The 24,925-nt window shown below is 45.8% G+C and overlaps 1 protein-coding gene across 5 annotated transcripts in view; it reads left to right on the top strand.

The window, feature by feature from the left end:
- Positions 1-23,003: 23,003 nt before the first annotated feature.
- RNF152 (ring finger protein 152) overlaps positions 23,004-24,925 on the top strand; it is a 45,983-nt gene continuing 44,061 nt past the window's right edge. The window contains exon 1 of one of the 5 annotated variants that reach the window (XM_065667534.1): positions 23,004-23,089. The gene's annotated coding sequence lies outside the window, so the exon portion shown is untranslated. The other 4 variants (XM_065667532.1, XM_065667535.1, XM_065667540.1 and 1 more) reach the window with 4 other exon arrangements.

The raw sequence follows: 24,925 nt of genomic DNA on the forward strand, positions 1-24,925 counted from the left end.
CTGCTCAGGTTTCATGGGCTTTCTCATCCTTGCTGAGGCGTTGTATGATAGCTGCCCTCACTTTTCCCACAGAGCATCCTTTAAAAGACGATTGGGCAAGGTGTAAGTCACAAGAAATGTTGCAGAAAATTTCCACCGAGATTTCCAGCAAAATCCTTCTCCTGTGCTTCCTCTCTAACTATTTTAAAGTAGTTTGAGGTTTTTCTGCTTTTGTTGTTTTAATGTTTTTCCAGACCTCATTTTAAGCCAGATGCTGTTGTGACCATTCACACACACGTGTGGCAGACAGGACCATGTAGTTGAGTACTTGCATATGCCTTCATGCTGCTTTCTGTAACAGTAAAGTGTTTTCTCTACATTGATCAGATGGAGATTCTCTCCTCACTCCTTTATGGTGTGCTCTTCCTCTCCTCCCTTCTGTCACCTACTCAGCAGAGCTGTGTGAACTCCCTTCCCACTTGGGTGCACACTATAGTGACCTGCCAGCTAATCTCTCTGAACTTGCTCGCGCTGCTGCAGCCATCTTTGCTTGAGGAACAGCAGGCTGGCAGCCCTCCAGTCTGCCTGCTGGATTCGGGCCAGATATTTATTGCAAAACTTCTGCTCCTCTTGGACTTTGCAGCAGTTTTCATCCCCCTGGGTGACTTGCCTAGTACCAGGTAGAGAAATCCAATAAAAGGCCCTGGGAATTGGCTCTGTGCTCAGCAACACATAGTTGCTACTGACTCAAATACTGTTTCTTCTACAGCAATATATAGGGACTGTAAAACCAATAAAAGGTACTTTAACTTGTGACTGCTAATATTTTGGTGGGACTGTGTGGCAGGGAAAAAAGCTACTTATGATGGGAATGGAGCTGGGGTCTACATGCCAGAATCAGTAAGAATCATTGGAAGACATGCAGAAGAGCAATAATTTTGCCCTTCGCTTCACTTTTGGACCAAGACTTTATTTCTTTCTCGTGCAGTATAAAGACTTCTTTCCTTTACTTCTATTTATTAAAATGAACCAAACAAGCTGCATTTCTCTGTTTTTCACTTTAGCCTCTGCTGCCGCACCCTATGCAAACGTGCCCACAAAATCGGGCTCTTTGCCTACGTTTGATGTATAGGTTCAGAGAGGCTCCTCACCAAATAACCCCACAGCAATGGGAACCAGTACTCTTGATGCATGTCAGTTAACTAAGTGCCTGTACGCCAGGTTGCAGAAGTGTTGTTTTCTTTGCACAGGAGAGAAACATCTGTGAGCTCCTCTGACAGAAGAAGCAAGCGTACATACGAACTGTTCCTCAGCGTGAAAACTCCTGATTGTTGATCTATATTACCCTGCACACAAGCCACCTCTTGTTCATATATATTTTAATATGGAATGTGGGAAATCAGTGTGAGATTGAGGCAAAATGCAAACCTCTGAAGGCAGCAGAGCAGCTGGAAAAACACCTTTATCCTACATTCACTAGTGGCATGTAAAAAGGTAACCCACAGCCAGAAAGGCAGATGGCCTAACAACTTCAGTGCACTAACCTTTTCCTTTTGCAAGTGTGCATTAGGTTGAAGGTGAGGATCCACTTGATTCTCACAGCTTTCTGTATCCAGTCCCTGTGGCCAAACAGCTTAGCAGTTTTCGGGGACTAACGGGGCTGTGTGGTCTTCTTAATAGAGACAAAAAGCCAGCGCTAAAGGCTGGCCACAAAGCTGCCGTGTCCCCATCCTGAGCCAGGGGCTTGATAAGAGACTGCAGACATGATCCTCAGCTGTTCCTCTGCCCATGAGCCCTAGGTCAGGTCTGCAGAAAGCTTTGCTGTCTGCCATGGCACTGGGGTGCAGCACCCTCTTGGTGCACTGGCTTCTCTTGCAAGCACCAGGGTGGAATGTTTTTAGGGTGTCCTTGGCAGCTCAGTCCCACTCAGGTTCACAGTGTTTTGGTACCTTCTACTACAGGTGTGTTCCCAGTCTTGCCCTAAAAAATGCTTGCAGAGAAGACAGTTGGTACACCTCTGCTGCTTCTCTTCCTGAGCTGTAGTGGTGGGGTCTCATAAGGGGCACCAACACATAAGGAGGGGAGCTGGGAATCATTGCAGTGCTGTCCTTCTTGATCATATCTTGTCATGATCTTGGACCTTGTAAATGAAAGGTAGCAATTACCCCTTCCATTGCCCTTGATAATGGTTTATTAGTAATTGCTGTGATTATCTGTAATTGCCTGTGTTAATAGTGTGCATTGATTGGCAAGGTTCAGCTTGAGGTTGATTTCTGCTTTGGCAGGAAGGAAATGGCTGTTTAGTTTGTCACTGCTGTCTTCCGTAATAATGTGTTTCAAGTCAACTAAAGCTACAGCTTAGGATGAAGCAGTTGTATTTAGGATGCTGGACTAAGTCTGGCTTTCCAAATTAAGCTTAATGTCTCTCTCAAGCCAATTCCAGGCTACAAAGGACTTCCAGAAGTATCTAGAACCCCCAGGGAGTACATGCTGCATTATTCTACCATGCTTTGAAGAAGTGAATTGTGTTCAAGAACATGCCCATCACTGTGAGCTGAATTAAATAACATCCAAGTACCAAGTACCCTGCATGGGGAAGGAGCTGGTTCCTTGGTTTGATGTTTTTTATAGAACCAGCCCCAATGTCATCCTAATCTAAGAATTTCTACTTCAGAAAACCTAGGCAGAGAAAGAGGTAAGGCAGCTGTACAAGAGAAGGACTGGCTATTTCTCCCCATTGCAGGATAGAAGAAATCCTGTCCCAGAAGAGGGCTTCATGGATTGGTTTCCTGACAGAAAACAGTGTGCCTGCTTGTCCCCCAAACGATATGGGAACTGAAAGAATTGCTACTCAGGTATTTACCAGAGGTGGTTCTGGACCAAAGCCCTGCTAGAGCTTGTGATTAGGGAGTTTCAGGTTTAGATCTTGATTCTCACCCTCACATTTGTCCATTGTGCTGAACCTGCTTTGTCAAAAATGCTCGAGTTTTGCATGTGTTAGAAGGAGGGGTTTCTCAGGGCAGAGATGAAGGTAAAGGCTGTACAGAAAGAAGTGTGAAAAATTGCATGAATGCAGATGCACTTTATCACATGCTTGTACATCCATCTTTTCAGCCCACATTAGTTCCCTTGCATAGATACAAATTTAGGACTTAAACCTGCAGTAATCTAGCGTGTATGATGTGCGTGTACCTAATGTCCCTTCATAAGGTCTGATGGGCACTTCTGCTGGATGCAAACCCATATACCTTTCAAAGTTCTGCCCTCCAGATTTCCTTCCCAGGTTATTGGAACAAGGTGACCCTCTGTGGTTACTAGTCAGGGGTGGGTGACCTGCTTCGCTTCTGGGATTGAGGAGGACCCAGCAGACTGATGACTACTGGAGTGGCACCTGGGAGCAACTAGTTTAAAGCCACTTTAAGTTAGCTTTTGTTTTCTGCCTGAGATGACCCAGAGAACTGGGAAGAATTTCAACCAGTTGTCCATAGTCTGGTGCATCCTGACTGTAGCACACTGTATCCTGTCCTGCTGGGGATGGGAGACAGTTCAAAGCTGTTCCCTCAGGAAACAGCCGTGTGCAGCCATGATGTAAACAACACAATGCACATTATTTTTGAGCAGGCACCACTGGCTGAAAAGACTCTTTAGAAATATTTTCCCAGTGTTTATAGTAACAACACGACATTGAGAATGGAGGAGATGGAAGAGTTGAATTTAACATGCATGTATTTGACGGTCTTTTTTGCATGTTTGCTTTCAATTCATTTGAGGGTTATTCAGTGAAATTTGGCTTCCCTTTCTTCCCACTCGTTTTACTTTCAGGGCCAAGAACAAAAGGCAAAATTCAAAATATTTTCTTTTATAGCATTTCTTGGGTTTGAAGAAAGAACCAGAAGCATTAAGGCTCTTTTTGCTTTTACGTATATTTGTGTTCGCATTGTTGTTTGTATAGTATTTGTATTTTCAACCAAGTTTGTCTTTCTAGCGCCTCTTTCATCCTATTCAGTCAATACTGGGATTTTCTGGATTCCTCTTGTGGTTGTACAGATGTGTGTGGTCTGATATTTGAAAAAAGGGAGTCCTTTAGCTGGACATGTGTACTAGGATTTTACAGGGCCATGGGTAGTTCTGCATTGATGGACTAGCGCCAAAGACGCTGTCCGTCACTGACACAGTAAAAGAGGCTTGAGCAATTTCAGGAAGTACTGAGGATTCTCTCTTTGAAAAGCCAGCCCTTTATTTAAAGATGGGTCAGAGCAGATGCTCGGGAGCTAATTAATCCTTTGCACTGCACGTCTCAAAATCCCTGGCTTTCCATACATGACATGTGGTTGCTACTAACAACAGGCAGATGAACCCCAAGCTAACGGTGTAAGAGACAATATACTTGCAGATATGCGCACTTTATTTAAATAATTGTAGGAGATGCAATATGCGCACTAAGAAATGTGAAGACAGATTTACAGGCATGCCTTATATTCATGTAAAGCAAGATTTGGGGGTATGGTGTTTAATTTCCTGAGAACAACCACACGTGTCGGAAGCTGAACATTAGAGTAGCTCATGGAGGATCTCAAAAGGGAAAATGAATGCTCTGAGGAATAAATATTCTGTATGTACCTTCTTTTCTTTCTTTTACTTCTCCTTTTTTTCAGTGAAGCTTCTATTTAAGCCTTGCTTTGGATCATAGCTTCTTCACTCAACAACTCCAAAGTGGATTTTAAATTGATACTCTTATAAAACTTTCTAGCTTAATTTTGCTCAGAGCAATTTAAGATAAAATATCCTCTGACATCCTTTGATGTGTAAAGCACCAGACTTTTAGGTAATGTTTCTCCCTTAGAGCAACAGAAAAGCGCAAGGGCCTTTAGACAAATACTCTATAGGAAACCCTGCATCACCAAGGTGTTTAGCTAGCACACAGTGGCCCCTGAGAGCCCCTTACCCCAGCCTTGCCGAAGGATCACTAATAAAAGCAAACCTTGTCCCACTGCCCCACCCAGGGGATTTTTTCCCATGCACCAGCTTCCCAGAAAGAATACATTTGGAATGCTGTTTCTCCTGGAGCCTGTTGGCTCATAGTGCTGAGTGTGGCTGAATGCTGCCCCACATGGATACCAGCCTGTGACCACTGCTCTCCCCAGACATTCCTCCTTGCTCTTCTCTGTGGTACCTCACTGCTCCTCCCCTCCTCTGAGGCATTACTGCTGTTAGTGAGGTATGTTAGGTGATGACAACATTACTCGTGACTTTCATGCTCTTGGATCTCGGGCTAGAGGTGAATTACTGCTATCATCCTGATAGCCAGCATGCGAAGGGCTGGCAGGAGGAAAGGGTGCACTGGGGGCAGCCCTGCTGGCATAGCTCAGCAGACTCACTTCCCAGAGGACTGACTCTGCCGCAGCAGAAAGGTACATCTATTCTCAATTGACGTAGCTTACCCCTGGAAAGCCATATTATTGGTATCAGAGATACCATTTATCACCACAGAGCAAGATATGGCTATTATTACATACTTTACCTGCCATAAAAAAAGCTGTTCATCTACGTTTATCAAGGTTTAGAAGCTAATGGTGCTGTTGTTGGCTGCTAATGGTGCTTTGCTCCTTTTCTACTGTGTGACTTGCATAACAGCAAGTCACTTGCATGGCCTGGGAGGTACATGCCAAGGATGGGGCCAATGGACTCCAAAAGTCATGTGCATTCACATGACTCAGGAAGACACCCGAGTCTGGATGTGCTTCAGTATGATACATACCATGCCTTTCCTTGTATGTGCATTTTGTGCTCTGGGACTCCTGAAAGAAAGGGCAATCAGCTGGGCCATCACACTAGTTTTGGGGAAGCTGATAAACCCTGTGGTGTCCATCACGTCTGGGAGCATGTTTACTGCTAGCCTAAGGCAGGGATTACACAGATGACTACTGTGCAGGGTTTGGAGAAATGGGAAACAGTCCTTTACCCTACAAGTAAATTCATAGTTGGGTATGCAGCAAGCTTTAGTGGTGTCTCACTTGATCTCATGAGGTATGAGCAAGCCAGGCCAACGGTAATAACAAAAAGCATCAAGAATGATTATTTTTTTCCCTCTGAAGAACAAAGCAGGAGGACATTCCTTTCTCAACAAACAGGCAGACAGGACAGTGACCTGGACCTCTTTGTAGTACTGTCTAAGCTAGACAAAATTGCTATGTATATTTTCCTAATGATCTTACCAAAGCCCTGAGATAATGCTGTCTGTTCTGGCAAGAATAATAATAGTTTATTGCTAGGCATTTTGTCATCTCTTCAACAAGCTCTGACTTTTAAAGACACAATAATAGGGGTTTAGCTTTTTATAAAGCTTTCTTTTACAAGTTATTCGGACCATGAGTTCAGAGTATTCCAGAAAGAACTATGCACAGAAAACAGGGCCAAGTAGCAGTGGAAATGCTATATCTTCATGCAGAATTTGTGGGTAAAGACATGAGACCCTGTCACTGGGACAGAGTGTTAGGAGCCATGGGTTCATAAATATGAGGCCTTGGGCAAGTGATTTAGCTTTTTTGGCTCCTCTAGTGATAGCATTATAATGCCTCACTGCCCTCACAGGCCTTAGTGTGAGCTCATTACTTAGTGTGAAATACCTGGTAGATGAAAACTGCAATTGACAGCAGAAGCCAGATTCTCTTCTCATTTATAACAGCCCAGCTCCTATTAAAGTGAATAGAGGCTGGGCCAGGGAAACCTGGAGGAAGGTTTGGCTGCACGTTTAAAGTACTATGACTGATCTGTATGTGCAGAGCTCCCTTGAGGCAGCTCCTCCAGCAAGCTCTCTGGCCTCTGCTTGCACAGAACCCCCCTGCTTATTTTGTTTTGTTGCTGCTTCTTTTTCACATTGGCTACCAAGGACCTGGTACTGCTCTTGCTGAAGCCAGTGGGCTTTGGCTTGGTTTGGCTGGGTGATTTGCCATCAGAGGCAGCTCCCCAGGTTCTGCAGTGCAGCAGGCATTCCCTTGGGGCAGGAGATGGAAAAGTGGCTGGGAGCCATCTGGATCTAATCCAGACTCCTCAGATGAGCCAGCACCAGCATGTGGAAACAAGCCCTGGAGAAGCCCTGTGAGGCTGGAGCAACCTGGGTTGCCTGCTGTAGTTATCATCTGGTAATGGTCCACTGTGTGAGCTAAGGTGCAGGCAGGCAGGGCATGATGGCCAGGGCCATCCCCACAAGGAAGATAAAAAAATGGGAAGCGCTGTCAGCAGGATGAGGAGGCTTAACCTTAGAGGCTATCCTCTCTCTGGTTTTGGGAATGGTGGCACTGAGTCAGGCAGGATGAGGGGAAGGTGGCCCCCGCACCAGCCAGCCGCATGGCTCTGCAGAGACCCATCAGCAACACACAGCCAGGTCCCTCTCCACTTCTGGGGTACTTTGATTGTAGTGAAAGGCTGCAAGAACTAGGGAAAGGAAAAGCCTGCTGTATGCTAAATTGATGTTTGAATTGTGAAATGCTTCTAATAGCTTGCATCTCAGGGAGGGGCTTTATCTGACCAGTGTTCAGATGAGTCTGATACTGAATGAGGTGGTACCTTATAATACACCACATCTGAGCATAGGCTACTCTGAAGCAGCATTATTTCATGGCAATATGTATCCATGGTTTATTGAAGTTGGAAGGGTGGAACCCAGATGTTTTCTGATGCTAGAGCACATGTGTTCTTTAACTTCTTTTACTCCCACTCTAAATCCAGCCTGATGCTTCCTGTAACATCTTCCTTAATTGCAAGCAAGGGCTTGAAACTCGCTCATGATCAAAGGCTGCATTTTGACAGTTCAGGTGCAATAAAATGTAAGTGCCTGCAGTTTAATATTAAATATATGATCAAGTGGGAGAATAAAAGTAGAGCCACAGCACCTTCTTGCAGATCATGTAGTTAGATATCTAAATGGGTGCATTTGCAGACTTAAAATTGTGCTCAAGTCTTTCCAGACTTGGGTAAAGGCAAGCTAACACTGAATAGCCAGCCACTCCTATAACAATGTTGTTCTTTGGACATAAGTCTTTTAAGTAGCTAAGAGGGAGCAAGGGGCAAGTATTCAACAAAAAAAAAGGTCTTTAATCATGGACTAGGTATAAGAAAGCTAGACAGCTGCTGGATTAAAGTGGTTTTGAATTGAGAACATTTGCAGTATCCTTTGTATTACACTCAAAGGCTTCTCTCGGAATTAGTATCTGCCTGAGCATGGAAAAGCAAGATCACATTTGCCTTTAAAATTTGTGCTCTGGTGGATTAGAAACAGAAATGTTTAATTCACTCTTAAAAAAAATAAAAAATAAAAAAGAGGAACTCCATTTAAGTGACATGTCCAGTGGGATCCAGACAGGATGAATACCAGAAACCTTCTCAAATGTTTGTTAAGGTAGACGAGAAGAGTAGCTGTTCTCTAATTTCCCCAACTCCTGAAAAAAACACTCTCAGCTTCTGTTCCTCTTCTATAAGGGATCATTAAACACATTCAACTGCAAAAGAGAATTGATGAAAATACTATTAACCATTATTTCTATGAGGTTTGTAAGACATGCTTGGACACTGGAGTGACAGGTAAGGTTCTCCCAGAGGTAATACGCGATCTGCTCCATGGCTGCCCTAGCCACTGTTGTTCCTCCTTGTTTGCCTTTGGAAAATAATAATTTGTACTGTCTTGTGAAACTAATGCAAGTATTTCCTCTTTTGCTGCCATCTCTTTTCCTGCTGGATTGATGAGTATTGCGGACACTATTGATGTTTTGGCTGAGGCTGAAAGTCAAGAACAAGCTCAAATCAGGTTTAAGGAAATGAATCAATAAGCAGAATAGGAAGGAAACACACCAATTGAAGCCTAGAAAACCACATACCACAGTGTAGTTGAGGGGTTTAATACCTTTCTTTTTACTGTGAAACTGGTGACATGAACTTTCAGGTGTCTCAGCATATTAATTACAAAAAAATCAAATTGGCACAAGGCAATTGCTCTTAATGAGGTAAGACAAATGGTAAAACACCACTGAAAGGAAGACTGGTGAAAGCTGTCCTGAAAGGCCAGAGAAGACAGGTGAAGGGAAGATGAAATCAAGAGTGTGACATGCCAACCCCACGCAGAGATCATTTGGCTGGAGGAACACAGGAAAGGTGAAAGGGAGTTTAGCCCTGCACTGGAAGTTTCCACCAGAAGTTATAAAAATGGGGATAGTGTACCCTGGCAGGTTTTAAATACAAACTCCTGCTCAGCCCGTTGCCCAAGTGGTGCAGTGCTGCCTGTAAATATTGAAACATCAATTGCCTGAAACGGCTGGCTGGAATGCTGCTGCCTGAGTACTGTAAGCAACATGTTTGTCAACATTATTGCAGGGGAAAGCAAGCCAAACTAATGACAACTGCCAAAAAAGTAGAGCAAAAAAGGTATACTTCCCCCTATGTGTCAGAAGCTGACTCTGTGCCAGGATGCCAAGGGAAACGTGCCCAAAGGCAGCAGAGTCCCCCAGCAGGCCTTCATTTCCTGCCATTAGTACTTTACCATGTTTATATTTGGCCAGGCATAGGGGGATGGTGATAAGGATAGATCCATTCTTTTGTGGAGCAAGGAGGAAGACAGGACTGCTAGAAACATCTGTTATTTCAGATTTTGGGGCTGGAGGTCTCTTCAAACTTCTCATGGTCCCAGAACCAGCCATGGGAGCTGAGGAAAACCTCACTGTGCTTCATGCTGCAGCAGTACCCTCCACACACGGGTTAAAGAAAACTTAGAAAGCTATAAACAAGTTTTCAAATGCAAATGCAAATTTCAAATAGCTTTTATCGTCTCTGGTTTGCACACTGTGAAACTGAGACACTGAAAAGTTGGTTTTCACAGTTTCCTACTGCTTGACACCTGCATGAAAGGTTGGGGTTTCAGAAGCACTTCAAGTGCTCAGGAGGAAGCAAGGGCAATTGCTCTTTCTCATAACTTTGAATAGCAGCCACTTCTTTGCTAAATTTGCTAGCGTGCAAATACTGGCAAAAGTCAGCACTGAAACTGACTACAGTAGAGTTTTGAATCTGTTTTCTCAGCGCTAGATAATGCCTCTCATTATCATTGTGGTTTTCCCCTCCCCAGTGACTAACTGCACTGGGAATAAATCAGTGACATGCTAACTGGCACCCTTTTTGGCAAGCACAATCACCCATGAAATTTGCATTATTTCCCTCTTTCTGCCTAGCCTGCCCACTTAGCAGCATTCCTCTTCCCCTTGGAAGCAGGTCCTTAATTGGGAGAGTCATTTACAGTACTGGCAAATGTCTCAAAAGAAGTGTTATGGACAGAAATGTCTCAAAAGACCAGTTTCACCCCCTGGTCTGTGAATAGAAGACCTTGTTGCTTAGGTTGGCTTGATGGCTTTGGGCAGGGAAGAAGCAGTGATTTCTTTGACCTATGATCGTGCTATAATCATCTCAGGTGTAAGTGAAGAGCTGGAGCCACAGTCACTGAAAAGGTGATGGTGGCAGCAAATTTCACCTGATGCATCCTGCAATACATTTGAACCACTGACCCAGATTCAAGCACACAAACTGCTATGTACTTGGTGCATAAACATATGTAGGGCTCTCCAGACTTTGGACAGTTGCAATACAATGTGTACTGCTGCTATATCTTTGACAGTCTTAGCTCAGTGAAATTACTCATTGCACTTGAAGTGCTGAAAATAATACAGCCATATGCGTAACTGCTGTGTGTACTTCATAAATGAGATGGTGCCACCATAAACTGTGAAAATAATGCAGCTGTATAAAATCAGAGTGATGAATGTGTACTAGACTGCAGTTGTACTAATGCAAGCCAATGCTGATACCAAACCGATCCCTCAAAAACATGGGTGTTGAAACCTACTTTATAGGGAGGCAATTGTTCAGTGTGCCCTTTGTTTACGGACAGAATACAACACTTTGGTTGGTTGGTTTGTTTGTTTTTTTCTTCCTATCCGAATTCTAGGATTTTGGTGGAGGTGGGACTGTTAACTACTGACATTTCTGTTATGACGGTGGCCCTCCAAGGTAGGTGGGCTTGGCTTCAGTTTTGGGGAAAATCACCCATCCTGGCCCATAGCCAGCTGCTGTGGTTAGGAGCTCACAAGTGTGCAATGCGGCACAGCAGAGCATGGCAGTGGGGGGTGTCTGTCTCTGCTGCATTGCTCCCCACTTCTAAAGCCAGAGAAAGTCCTCAGTTTAGCGGGTCATCTCCGTCACTGGGCATCTGCATGCAGCTCCTCAGGGACTCAGCCTGGGCAGGCAAAGGACAAGCTGGAACAGGGGCCCGGAGAAAGACCTAGGCCATTAAAAGTTGATAGTGGAAAGACAAGGAATAGGATTACAGTCAAATGACACCCAAATAAGGAGAAAAAAGACCGTGAGTGAACCCTAATGACTCACAGAGGAGGGAGAGGATGGGGAGACAACGACCGTGATTGCTATCAGCTCCTAGAAGGAGCGTCCCAGCCACATCTCAGGCTATCACATGGCTGCCCTGAGGGAAGGGGCTTTCCTAGCATCCTTTCCTAGGATACTGAGGACTAGGTAGTGAGTGAAACATGTTCACATGTTGGTCACAGGGAAACCTGGCACACCTCCTGGAGAAGACAATGGTGATGACGACAGCAAGGTATTTTTTATTTTTTAAGTAAAATAATCTGCGGCTGCTACAGTGTTGCAACATTAAAGATGAAGGTTTAGAAGCAGTCAAATCTCTGGCCAGTGTGACTACACTGCTGGATGTTTCCTGAAAGAGGTACACGTGGGATAAGGGTAGTTAAGCCATCAGCAGATAAACAGAGATTTGTTAGCTTCCACATCCTGAGCAATCTCTGCAGGCAAGATGCATCACTGGGGAGTGACTGACTCTGTTTATCGATCTTGATAACTATACAAAAACCTTTGTGGGTAAATAGCAGCCATGGCTCTTATCACCAGTGCCATAAACTGAGATACCACTCAACAACCTCACCCTCCATCCCAGAAGTGGTTAGTAGTGTGAGATACCTGAAACAATACTGGCGGATCCATATGGAAAGCCGTATGCCATTGCACGCTTTTCTTACTTAATAAGCTACAAGTGGCTGAATGAAACGAAGTGGTGCACTACATGTACTCAGCAGAAAAAGACCATACCTCATGGACAGCGGGAATAACCTTGCTTTTTAAATATTCACTATTTTTAATTCTGTTTCTTATTCTGTGGCAACTCCATTGTACTCCTCCGTGCCTTAAAACGTAGTGTCAACAAGAACCAACCCGCTGGTGAGGCTGTAATGGTACTTCAGCTGCAGACATGACTACATAGCATCAGCTCCAGAGAGAGGTTTGTCATGCTGCCATCAGCACTTTCTTGTTATATGGGATGTCTGGACAGGTAGGAGAAATACTAGGCTCTGGCAAGCAGCAACTCGCAACTGCAGCTGTTTTCACAGTTCAGAAATAATCCAATGTGAGGCAAGGACTGGCTGCACTGAAAGCAGCAGGAGCAAGGGATCGGAGGCCAACACCTTCTTCACCTCAGATTTACAGCTTGGTCCTCCTCGCTCATTTGAGCTTTTCCCCAAAGCCACCCGGCATTCTCCTGGAGCCACTGTCTCATGTCAGAGAAGTTTTCCTCATAAAATAAAAGGTACAGCAAGCCAGCTGGGGCTGGATCTGGCTGGAGCAGGGTGCTGTATTTATAACACGTCAAACATGAGGAAGGTGGTTACAAGAGTTCAAGCCAAATAATATAATTCATAGCAGCAGGGAAGGAATTATGGGGCATGAGGTGAAAAGAAAAAAAATGAAATCCTATCTCTGAGAATGATGCTGCTTTTTCTAACTTTGATAGAGCCACAGTGAACAAGATCGGAGCAACCTGGGTCAGTAAGTTCTCCATAGAGAACAGACCAATTTAAGACAGCTATGATGAGGTGGGAAAGGTAAAATCCAAACGAGGGCAAGTTGGTTTCTCTCTTACGATTAAGTTTGGGCATTAGCCTAAAAGTCACTAATCTTGAATTTAGAGCCTGCAGGCTACTGGATTTTTCCACTCCTGCTATAGTCTTGTTACCTGGAGTAGAAAACCTGCCTTCTGTCATCTGTCAGTAGCAGCACAAGAATAAGTGTAAAAACATATTCAGAGAAAGCAAAACCCTTTTGACTTTAAGATGCAATTGAACTCTGCCACGCATAAGTGAATCCTGCTTTGGAAAGCTCTGCCTATAAATATTTTCTTCATGTTCATTTGCCACACTTTTTCTTTAGTCACAAGCATCATGTAATTTGAAAGAGCTATACTCTGCAGCTTTCAGCCAAACTCACAGTCATTTAGCAATGAATTTCCTAGTGTGTTCACTGCAACAGCTGTAACTTACTTACCCAGGAATATCCTTATTGATTATCAGGTTTAGGCACATGTTACCTAAGTATGGGTATATGTTGCTGGCACTTCTCCCACAGAGGACTTTTCCCTGTGTAGATCCATGTCTCCTTAGCTGGGCTTCTGGCCTGGGGTCAATGGCAAGCAGCTGGGTAGGGACTTCCAGAAGAAGGTAGCTGCACCCACGTTATTTGAACATAAGCAATGGTTTGAAGACAAAGGTTAGGAAGACGCCAATGAATGAAAACATTTGCAGAGAAAAGAATAAGATAAAAGAGGTTTGGAGGTCTGTGAAGCATTGTGGAGCTATATCAGAATGGTTTTAAAAGTAGACTGAAACAGAAATGAGTAGAAAATTAAGAAATAGAGGGGAAAGACATGCAGGTAAAATAAAAATAGCAGAATAGGATTTAAAGAGAGAGGGACAAGGAGAGAACAACCTATGAGAAAAACTAAAAGCTAGGCAAAGGAATGCATTATATGGGGAAAAGATGTCAAGACATCATAGCAAAGGGAGAATTAGAGGGCAGAGGATGCTGCTTTCCAAAGAAGAATGAGGACAGAAATGCAAAGAAAAAAATAATAAAAGCAACAAGGAAAATGGGAGGTGGAGACTGGAAGAGAAACAGAAAATGGTTGGAAAGGAATTAAAGTGTTAGAGAGAGAGCATAAAGAAAGCTGTGTAATATTAGGACTAGCAAAATGTGTTTTATTTATTCATGTTCCTTCTGGATTATTTTTTCCCTGGCAGCTGCTGAGGGTCCAATTGCTGTGCACTCCCCTCCCTCCATGGAGGGCAGCCAAGCACTTCTCTTTGAGGATGATGAATGCACAAAGCAGTCTTGAACGCTTCAACTTTAAACAAAGAGCTCTCCAAAGGCCCCTTCTGCCTTGGGCAGCTTCTCTCTTAGCCTCCCTGGTGGAAACCTTGCAGCTTTGTTAAAGCCCACATGTAGGCTCCCATGAGCTCCTTTCACAGGTTGGACCATTATTAATGCTGAAATATGGATATTGGGATGAAATAAGTGAGAATCAAGCTAACCTTCCTTAGAGAGATAATCTGCTCTCTCCTCCACATCTCTCCTTGCAGACAGGTGGGTTGGGATGTCAGCTCTAACAGAAATCAATGTCTTTACGGGACCCTCCAAGTCCTGTTGTAGCCAATGCAAACTCCTCTACTCGTAACTGGTGTGGCTTTGCAAGGCTTGCACCCCTGAGACTGACACCCACCTGTACCCTTTGGCCTCTTCGAAGGTTTTGATTTGCTGAGCCGTTTATCCAGTGGGAAAGCTGGGAAGTTGAGAAAGGCAAGACAAAAGGATTTTAATCCTTTTCTTTCTTCCCCTGAGTAAGGGGAGGCCTTTTCCAAGCATAAAAAGGTGTTTAAAAGAAAAGCCTTTCTTCTCACAGGTAATTTTTATCCGTTCAGATAGTGACATGGTAACTTTTCCAAAAGCTTCCTAGTGATTTAAGGGTGTAAGTCCCATCTGACTTCAGAAATGGGGCTGGGGTAATATTTTGCCCTTCATTCTCATCTTCATGCTCTTCAGACAGATCTCTAAGGAGGCCTGTGCCCCTTTAATGGAGATGTAAATAATGGTTTCAAACAACTCTTTAATCAGAGGCACATATAGAAGACATGTCACAGGATTAACAGACACATGGATCGGGCAAGTGTCACAGCACTAGTCTGCACTAGGAACCTCTGTACATATATTCTGGCAGCAATATTAAATGTGATATAAGTGGGGTTGCACTGGAAAACATGAACGCGCATGACTGGAGCTCTAGGAGGGTGAGTGTTAATGGGATGGATCTATGAGTTTAATAAGAATCTTACTCCCTCTTGCACCATAAGCGGGTCATTTGGAAAAACACACACTAACTGAGGGAGGCTGGGAAAAGACAGTGTTTTAGAGACCTCTCCCACGACTGTGGTAGAACAGATACAGCTCTGCCACATTAGTGGTAGGACCCCTCCCGGCAACGAGCGTCTGTACCCCTGCAGCCACAAGGGTTTTATCAGCTGGTAGGTCCAAAATGATCTCAGCACTATCTTGTTTCCAGCAGAGCAGGAGTGGAAAAGCCAGGACATACAGCAGCAATTGCAATCCACTGGACTCTCTACATGCTGACATAGTTTTAACTGCCACTGCCCTGGCAGATCTGGCCTGAAGACCTTTGCTTGCATGTATAGTCTCCAAAGCAGGCACCACTGAAATCCCCCTAGCTTCTTCCAGGGGTGTGAGAACTGCAGGAAGAGGCTCTGAATGACAGACTGCCATGCAAGGATAACCTCAACCAGGGCAGTCTGATCAGGCACCTCTTGTGGGGACAGCACTGGTTTTGATTACTTCCCAGCCACCAGCAATGACGTCCCTGTTGCTGAGGGTGCTCTCATTTTCAGATGTGCCAGTAAAAAAACAGATTTACTTCATATTGATGTACTTAACTAGCCATATTGTCTATCCCAGCAAATCCATGGGATTTGCTTGGTAGCTTTGTTACTTCATTTGAAATGGTGGTGAATCTGCAGATGCAGTATTACTTCTAAATTCTGTAATTTTCAGGATGAAGCACATTTACTGCCATGCTAATGGTGAGCACATGAACATCTCAGCATGCTTGTTTTACCTTGTGTGTTTCGGGTTTGACACTGAAAATCCAGCCCTCAGTCCTAATGCTGTTAACACTTAACTATGTGAGTAAAGTTACTCAGCTGAGGATGCTTCATGTAGCTTCTCATGCAAGTAAGGGCTGGCAAGATCAGTCACTGGTTTGCAAATGTGTAGTATAAACAAGCCAAGTAAAAAAGTCTGCATAAACAGAGAATTCTACACCTTGCTTTTTTCTCTGCTAAAGTACACGCATGGCAGGTCTTGTCTTGATGATCACTGGACTTTCATTGCTCAGCACAGGATGGGAGTTCTGTTACCACAGGTTTTATAACACCAGTCAAAGGGCTGTAAAACACCCTGAACCTGCTGGGCTCTTTGGTCCTAATGAACTGTGTTTAGAGTGTTTACACAGCACGATTTCATCTTCTCAAGGCCTGTAAGGTGAACTGTGGACTCTTACTACCCTAGAGGTAACACATGCGGTACTTGAGCTAAAATAACCTTCCTCCTACTCCGTTCACTTTAATTAATGCCAGAGTGGACTTGTACCACTTTTCTTTTGCGTATTCTCTAACTTGTTGAAACCTTAACTTTTTGGGCTAATATTTTCTGTGCCAGATGACTACCTCAGTCTGATTGTGGAGGGATGTTTCTGGCTGTTCAGCTCTTTATAGTTTGTTTGTTTGGTTTTTTTTTTTTTCCCAGAACAGCTTCTTCTAGAAACCATTCTGTTTTGGAAAAGGAAACCACCATCAGACAGTGATAACATTATGTGGGAAATCTAGTTTCGTGCATGTGTCTTTTGTATAGAATATATTGAATCTGTAATGCCCAGATTCAGCCAAGTTATAAACCCTTGGAAAACTGCAGTTTGCACGCACCTGGTAGAGGCTTGTAAGTCTGTCTGCTGACCTCATTGATGTTTCAGTCTGTGGAGATGGTGCTCTGGTCTATGGCTGCAGGGACTGAGCAGGAAGGTTTCTGGCAACTTTCTTGGTGCCTTCAGGCACAGCCACAGAGACTTGTGCTCTGTGTCATTCACCTCCTGGATCCCAAACAGTGAGGAGGAAGAGTCTGGCCTTTATTTGCAGAGGTGGCATAAATAGGTCAACTAAAGCAGCCAAGAGAGAAAGATTGAGGCTGGGGACTTGGAGTGGAGAAGATACTTGGGCTCCACTGTAAGAAATCTGGTCTGGGAATTGGGGTGGGAAATGGCCTGGAAAATGCTGGGGTGAAATGTGGGCAACAGCCAGTCAAGGAAACCTGGGCAGATGATTGTGCTGCAGAGTGGAATGCGGCCAGCCAGGGCTGGAAACCAGGGGTAAGGGCATAGGGATCCTGGGACATGGAACTGGGTGGTGGCACAGGGGAACATGACGATGGAGGTCAGCAGTGGGGAGCAGGATGATGGGGTTGTGCTGCCAAGATCTCTGCAACTGAAGAGGAATGAGCCCAGGATGCTGTGAAAAGCAGCATGCATTCATGTAATTGAAGACTATGATTATGTCAGGAGTGACTCGCACAGGCAGCCTTAATTTGGGCATTTTCTGATATTGAATGCTTGCATTTGCAATCTCAGCTTTCTTTTTGATAGAGCTTTTTGTCAGTGACAGTACTATTGGTAGTTATTCTGCAGTGGGCGGGTGCCAAAGGGCCATCATGATGCTCTAGTATGCAAGTCCTGAACAGTGAAGTAGTTGTTACACTTAGTAAATTATGATGAAATATCTCCATGCCATTTATTTGTGTTGTGTTTGTATATGAGGACTGTAATTTTCTTAAACCTCGGCTACTTCAGAGGAGGAGAGTGAATTAACACGGATGAATGAGAGGCTGTCTAGCTAATGGACTTTCAATATATTTAATGCCCAGAACCAAATAAAATGTTGCTTCGGGTAACAGAAGAGTTTCTTTAAAAAATAAAAAAAAAATAATCAAGTTTTGGTAAATGAAATCCAGTGATGTCAAAATATTTTTCACATGGATGTTTATCCTTTTGTTTAATAGACAGTGAACTATTAATTGTTGAGAAGATACAGGTATGGCTCTATCCTGATGTACAGTAAAAAAACAGGATCAGGATTTGATTCATGTCAGTGTATTTTTCTAAACATCACCTTGTAATGGTGTAAGGAGAGATAAAAGTGCATCTCTGCAGATGATTACCAGAGCTCATAAACGCTTCTTTTCACTCTTTCATTTCTTGACAGATGCAGCAGCAGAGACAATATCCAGGACTGTACAGAGAGTAACTGCTGCGATAACACCCCTGGTGTGTTTATCCAGCACTCTGCACTGGCCACAAATGTTCAAAACCCAGCAGGAGACAGCCCCGAGTGCTTTCCTGTCTCTGCCCCTGCTTTGAGCAGGCGTTTGGACAAGAGTATCTCCAGAGGTGCCTTCCCGCACAGCTCAGGCACATCCTCACAGCCTGCCCAGAGGCTGGTGGTGATGCAGTGCTGCAGGTGGGACTTTGGTTGGTGAAACACAGGGTTGGGGGCTCCTCCAAAGCAGCACCCTGAGACTGCTGTGGGCTGGGCTACTACTCTGAGGGAGGCAAAGGGATGCATCAGCAGGCCCAAGTGCTCTCCTGGATTGAGAGCCTCAGGGGGCTGTTTGTGCTGCTTATCTTTGGGCACTAAACTCCAGCACAGGAAGCTTTTTCCCCTGTCTTGTCTGTTGAGGGAGATTAGCCCAGGCAGAAGGTGACTCAGAGTATCCAAGCTGCTCTGAATCATCTCCTGGAACATCTCCCCTTTGATTGCAAAGGCAGAGCTGATACTAAAAGAACAACTTTCCTACATTTTGTATCTAAAGATATCAATTCACATTCATTTTTCAAGTTATAGTTAATAGATTAGCATTTACAAACTATCACAGGAGAGAATTATTACTCAATATTTTGTAGGCAACCTAAGAACAAAAAGTGGGCTAAATGGCATACAAGTAAATACAGAACTTGTTGTTATTCTATGGTAAACACATTGACCATCTTCTCCTGCTTGAAGCCTCTACTATTAGCACAGGGAAGAAGGCTCTTCTCCTAACTAGAGTTCTGGAGTTTTTTGAGAGAAACTGGGGTTTCAAAGTAATTTATTAAACTGAGTTAACACAGATATGTGGCCTTTTTACATGCCCATTTTCAGGTTAGCAATCTGTAAAAATACTCTGCTGAATATTTTAAAGCCTGCAATAAAACAGTGTTTTATGGAGGAGAACGAGGGAATGTGTACGAGCCTGTCAGATTTCAATAAGCCAAAATATTCATCATGATTTTATCCCAGGGTATCAATATGAGGAGTGATAATTACCTGTGGTCAGAGGGACTTGAACCTGTTTCAAACAACACATGTCTTTTTAATCTCTAAGGGCTGTACTTTTGCCTCGTGGTTTTAAGCAACTGCTTCCTGTGAAGCTTTTGTGCAACATGTAAGGTTTGACAGGACCTGATTCAGTAGCGATTTTAATGATTAATGTAATTTTTTCCCATTAGTCCCTGAGGTCTGAGACCATAGAAGTCTTCATTTTTCCCCACTGAAAGATGTTATTTGAGCAGAGGATATTATTAAAGTTTGGTTAGGTCCTGTTGTCTCATGCATGTGTGCTTGCTGGCTGCTGGCCAGAATGGAGAAGTGCCGAGCTCTCCCTGCCTCTTGCTTGGTGGGTGTGTGTGAAAGAAGTTTCTTTCCTCTGCTCCATTAACAGTTTAAAAAAGAAAAACAGTAGGGACATTACTGTCCTTGATTTCTCTTCCTTTGACAGCCTGGCCAATGGTTTCAAAAGCAACTGAAGGAAAACAGGAAGACAGGAAGATACACAGACATCATGATGATATAAACTTTGCTTCTCTGGAAAACAAGGCTTGACAAATTGCCTAGGCCTCTTAGTAACAGGATAAATCTTGGGAATATGATTTAAGTCTCCACTGTGGGCTCAGAAAAGGAAAGGAATGAATCCCCCATGTGCTGATTATTTTTAAAATGCTCACAAGCTCCAATTAGTTTTTATGATTATTTGGTGACTCGCTCCTGGAGCTGAAGTTTAACACTGAAGTCTTATAAATATATTACCTATTAGAGTTCCCTTGGTGATCATAATGGAGAAACCAGGAGTTAGTTACTTTTGTAATGGCATCCCAGTGCTATCCCAGAACTTGTAGGGATTACTCCTGTTCTCCCCAGGCATGATGAGGGACCCCATCTCCCCAGTAGGAGCTGTGCTTGACTGAACATGTCTGAGAGCAGTTTGCTGTAATTGGCTGTCAGGTGTGATGTGCTTAGCAAAACTGTTAGAAAAACCAAGATGGAAAAAAACCACCCTCCCATGTTCCAACCAAACTGGTGAGAAAGTAGCACAGGGCAGGAGAACACAGGTGCCTTTACAGGTCAGAGCATAAGGCTGTTCCTTCTGTCTGTCCTTCCACACCCCTGCGCAGGATGAACCCTTTTACACCTTTTTTATCAGGGAAAAAGGGCAGTGCCAAAGAACTTGCTGCTTTTTACAAATCTGCATCCTTGTGAAAAGAGTTTTATTAGAATGAACTGTGAGCAGCAATCTGGAGCTGAAATCTATTCCCTTTTCTTTATTTCAAACCTATTGCCAGGAACTTTTCAAGATATCTTCCTTAGAGGTTTAAAGACTCTTCTTCTCATAACAGGTATAGCCTGGGGGATGGCAGCAGCAATGAACAAATCCTCCTGGGAGTAATTACTTTCCCCTTCCCGTTGTCTGCTGCATCTATCTGGTAGTACTTCTGCCAGGAGCTGTGTGCCTAAGTTAACTTTAATCCATTCTGTAGAGGGAGTCAGCTAGCCCCTCCAGAATGAGGACCTTGTATTTGCATGCAGGAGCAGAAGTACTTCTTTGCTGTCCACTTAACCCAGCTGGAGGTGCATGTGGGTGCCTTTCTCTCAGAAGAGCTGTCTAAACTGCTGTAATGATAAAAGCACAGCAGCAACAATAGCAATATAATTAACAAAGTCATTGTGCCAAATCTCTTCAGCTGCCTTGTGGGACCTTTGTCTCAGCTAGCGGGTTATCTGTCCCTACATCTCTGTTGTCCCTGGCCTCTCTGCTGGACACTATTTGAGGCAGTGCTAGCCAGTGCGTAGATGAGGGGGTGGCATTTGTTTCCATTTTCCTCTTTGGTGAATTTTCCTCTTTGGTGTCCATGGAGACCTGGTCCTATAGCACTGCTTGTGGGCATTAGCTGTCACTTATTTTCTAAGGAGGAAAGGGGGAACTGATCTAGGGAATAGTTGAGCTTTGGCACGCAGAGGCATGTAAGGAGTTGTGCTTCCCAAGCTTGGTGTGTCTCTTCAAAACCAGGGTGTTACACAAATACCCAGTGTAAATTTGGCATAAGGATTACCTGTAACTGTAAAAACAACTATGTACCCCCCCTCCCCTGCATCCCAAAGGCTTCTTCTTAACAAAACCTGGGGAACCTTGGGTGGCCGGGGTGGGAAGATGTGGGCCAAGGCAGGTGCTATGGCTTGTGGCCTGACCCCAAGAGCAGAAGAGGGATGGTCTGTGGCCTTTGTCACCCTGCCCAGCTAATGGAAGCCTGGGAAGAAGCAACTTGGCCATTTGCTCCTTGGATTAGTCAGTGGGTGGCATGAGGGGAGACACAATATCTTTTGCATGGTCCTTCTAGCTGAGAAGTGGAAGTCAGCTGCGTGTGCTAAATTTATACCTGTGGTGTAAAATACGTGGTGAGAGGCGACTAACACTTTGGAGGCAGACATGAGTGGGGAACCAGACTCAAAGTGGTGGCTGAAATTTGGCCTATTTGCTTCTGGTTTATCTCAATTATTTGATTAGGAAGGTTTGAACCAAGAAACACTGTGGAAAGCAAAAATCTGCTTTAAGAGTTCATTCTGGGAGCGGTAATTGAGTTTTAAATGTTTATGGTAGAAACTGGAGTTGTACTAGTGAATGCATTATAGACTCTTCCCAGTGGTAAGCTAGGCATGATGGAGACCCTGCTCTGCAAATAGCCCCATTGTAGAGGACAGGGAGAAGAAGGGGAGGAAACCAAGTAGGCTTTAGTGAAAATTATTTATTTATTTTGCCGATTATAGAGTTCTTGCTCCTACCTAGGCAATGCTTTTGCCATGGAGCTGCAGGACCTGGAGAGGAGAGGGTTCTTCAGACTAAAACCAGCACCTGGATAACCTGCAGGTCTGCTTTCACACCACTTGCAATTGTTTGCCCCGAAACAGCACTGGCTCTGCAGAAGGAGAAGCCAGTGAGGAGTGAAAGACGCTTATCTGCCCTTGCCATTTGTAGCTCTTGCTGCTTGCCTTTACCGATCCCGTGTGAGACGCCGGGAGCTATGGATGGATTTATTTTTTTTTACTGTTGATGTAAGTAGGATTGTTTTCTCTGCAGGCAGTGCACAAACGAGTCTGTGGTCCTGTGCTCAGTAGCAGGCATAGGCCTTGGTGCAGTGAATAAAAAGATCTTATTGCCCAGCCCAGCCCTAGGTCCGCTATAGTAAGAACATGCCACATGTACCTATTAATTACTTTAATGTGCAGAAAATAACGCAGCTGGCTCTGAAGCCCTATGTTCAAGGCTCAGGGCACCAGTTACTCGAGCTTGAGAACCTGCCTAGTGCCGTGTCTTTCTCAACCCCGCACCTCGGGGAGGCGGCTGGGCTGGGTGCGCAGGACACGCTGCTCCGCCAGCCGCACCGAGGAGGACTCAGGTGCGATCGTCCCTGCCCTGTGACGAGAGGCAGGACGAGCTGCATCTTCAAACCGTAGAGCCCTTCCCGAGCGCTGCATTTGCCCTCTCCACGCTGGCCGAGCAGGGCAGCGCCTGCGCTTGCTGGCGCGGAGCCGCCCGGCTCCCGGCCAGGGGCGGCGGAAGGGGTCTCTCACCGCCGCTCTCCCGACGGAGCCGCGGCCGGCCCGGGACGCACCGGGGCTCGGGGCGGCTCCGGAGCTCCCGCCGCCTCGACTCCGCCTCGGCCCCGCACCCCGGCGGGCGGGGGGGACTGACGGGGGGCGGCGCCGGCTGGCGGGGAGAGGGCGCCGGCTGCGGCGGCGGGCACGGGGCTGCCACCCGGCGGGCAGGCACGGCGGCGGAGAGCGGCAAGGTCAGTGGTGGCCCGCTGCCTGCCGGCGGGGCTCCCTCTCGGCTGCCCCGCGGGGGCCGGCGGGAGATGCTCGTGTGCGGTAGATGCGGCGGTGGGGCCGCCTTTCCCTCCTCCCATTCGCGGCGCGGCGGCGGGGAGCGGGGCCGGCGGGCGCGGATGCCCCCCGCCACGCCTCCCTCCCGGGCGAGGGGGAGCCGAGGGTTTCGTAACCGCCTGCCCGGCCTGGCCCCGCCGCGCACGGCGGGTGCGGGCAGAGCGAGCAGCCTCCGCCGGGCGGAGCAGCAGCGGCCGCCGCCGCTCCCCGGCTCCGCCGCCTCGCGGGGCTCCCGCTGGGAGGGTGAAGCCAAGGCGCGGTGCGAGGCGCAGGTGATCCGCGGAAACGTGCGCGGGGCTGCGCGGTGCCCGCCGCCTCCCGCGCGGGTGGCGGGGCGGGAAGGTTACTTTGAAACCCGGCGGGGCTGCGCCTGCACCGATCGCATCGGCGTGGGTCGGAGAGGAGGAGGGCTCTCCTTGGGCTGCGCGGGCAAGTAAACCCGGATAACTTACAGGCGGGGTGTGTGTTGGTGGGTGTGTGGTGCATGCTTCGGTTCGGTTGGAGGCTCGTGTTGGTCCGGGGTTGGCGTTTTCTCCTTCTTTTTCGCTTGATTCCCCCTCCCTCCCTTACGCTGGCAGCAGAGAGGGTCCGCGGTAACTCGGGCGCTGTCACTAAGCGCTAGGCATCTCGCTGGGGTTTTAGGGAATAGCTTGAGTTTTTCTTTTAACCAGAGAAGAGAGGAGCGAAGACCCTGCCCCGGCAGCAGCCCCGCTCTACGGAGTGGCGGCTTTCCGTGCTCGCTACGGCGCTGGTTAGGTGCTGCCACCCGGCTGAGGTCGAGCTACCGACATACGGTTTCGGAACCCTGCCGCCATCCATCACCCGGGCGCTGGGTTCCGACATGCCATCCGGCGGAGGGAATGCTTGGAAGCGGCTCTCTACCTCCTCTGAGCTGTGGATACGCCTAGGATGTGTTGCTGTTAGGTGGGGAGGCTTGAAGGGGTGTGTTTGTGTAATAGGTATCTTAAAGAGAGGGAAAAAAACAGGGAAAGCAAACAGGCTTTTGATAAGGTGCTATTAATTGAACTATAAACGCAGTAATTCTGTTGAACTACAAATACAGTTCTTGCTTCCTCGCTGAAACTCTTTTCCTCCTTCTCACCGATATGATCCATGGTTGGTTTGTTTGTTTTTACAGTATGTTTCAGAGATCTTTTTTGATACGGAGATGTTTATTGTGTAAGTCTGGATGAGGCCCCTGGAAAATACTTGTAACCTTCCAAGTTGTGATGTACAGGAAGGTCCTGTTTTCAGCCTTTCTGTACCCAGGCTGGGGTCACAGGCTTTTTTGAAATGCCCACTGAGTCTGAACTAATGCAGCGCTCATGGGATGATAATAATAGCAATTTAGGAAAAAGCCTTCTGCTGGAAACGCTATTCTTGGCTATGTAACGGTGTGCAATTGGATCTCAGCTTCTTGTTAACTGCATAAAAGGCAAAAGGTGAAAGTAGCCCTGGGCGAGGAGTACAGAGCTGGGACAGCCTGGTGCGATTGCTGCCTGTGGCACTGGGGTGTCCATAACCTTTGGGACAGGGCTCTGTGCAAAATTTTCCCCATGCACATGCTGTTGTTGGCAGTGTAGTTGAAAAGCCCAAACCTCTGAAACCTGTGAGGTCTGTTGGAGAGTTTGGACAGCTTGCTAGGCATGTGAAGGTGAAGATGTTTGTTTTCTACTGTTTGCCCTGGGAGAGGAAAGTTGGTTGGGCCACACGTGATGGAAGCTCTATATGCACGTTATGAA

Source organism: Lathamus discolor, chromosome 2 (assembly GCF_037157495.1).
Source record: "Lathamus discolor isolate bLatDis1 chromosome 2, bLatDis1.hap1, whole genome shotgun sequence".
Taxonomy (NCBI): Eukaryota; Metazoa; Chordata; class Aves; order Psittaciformes; family Psittacidae; genus Lathamus; species Lathamus discolor.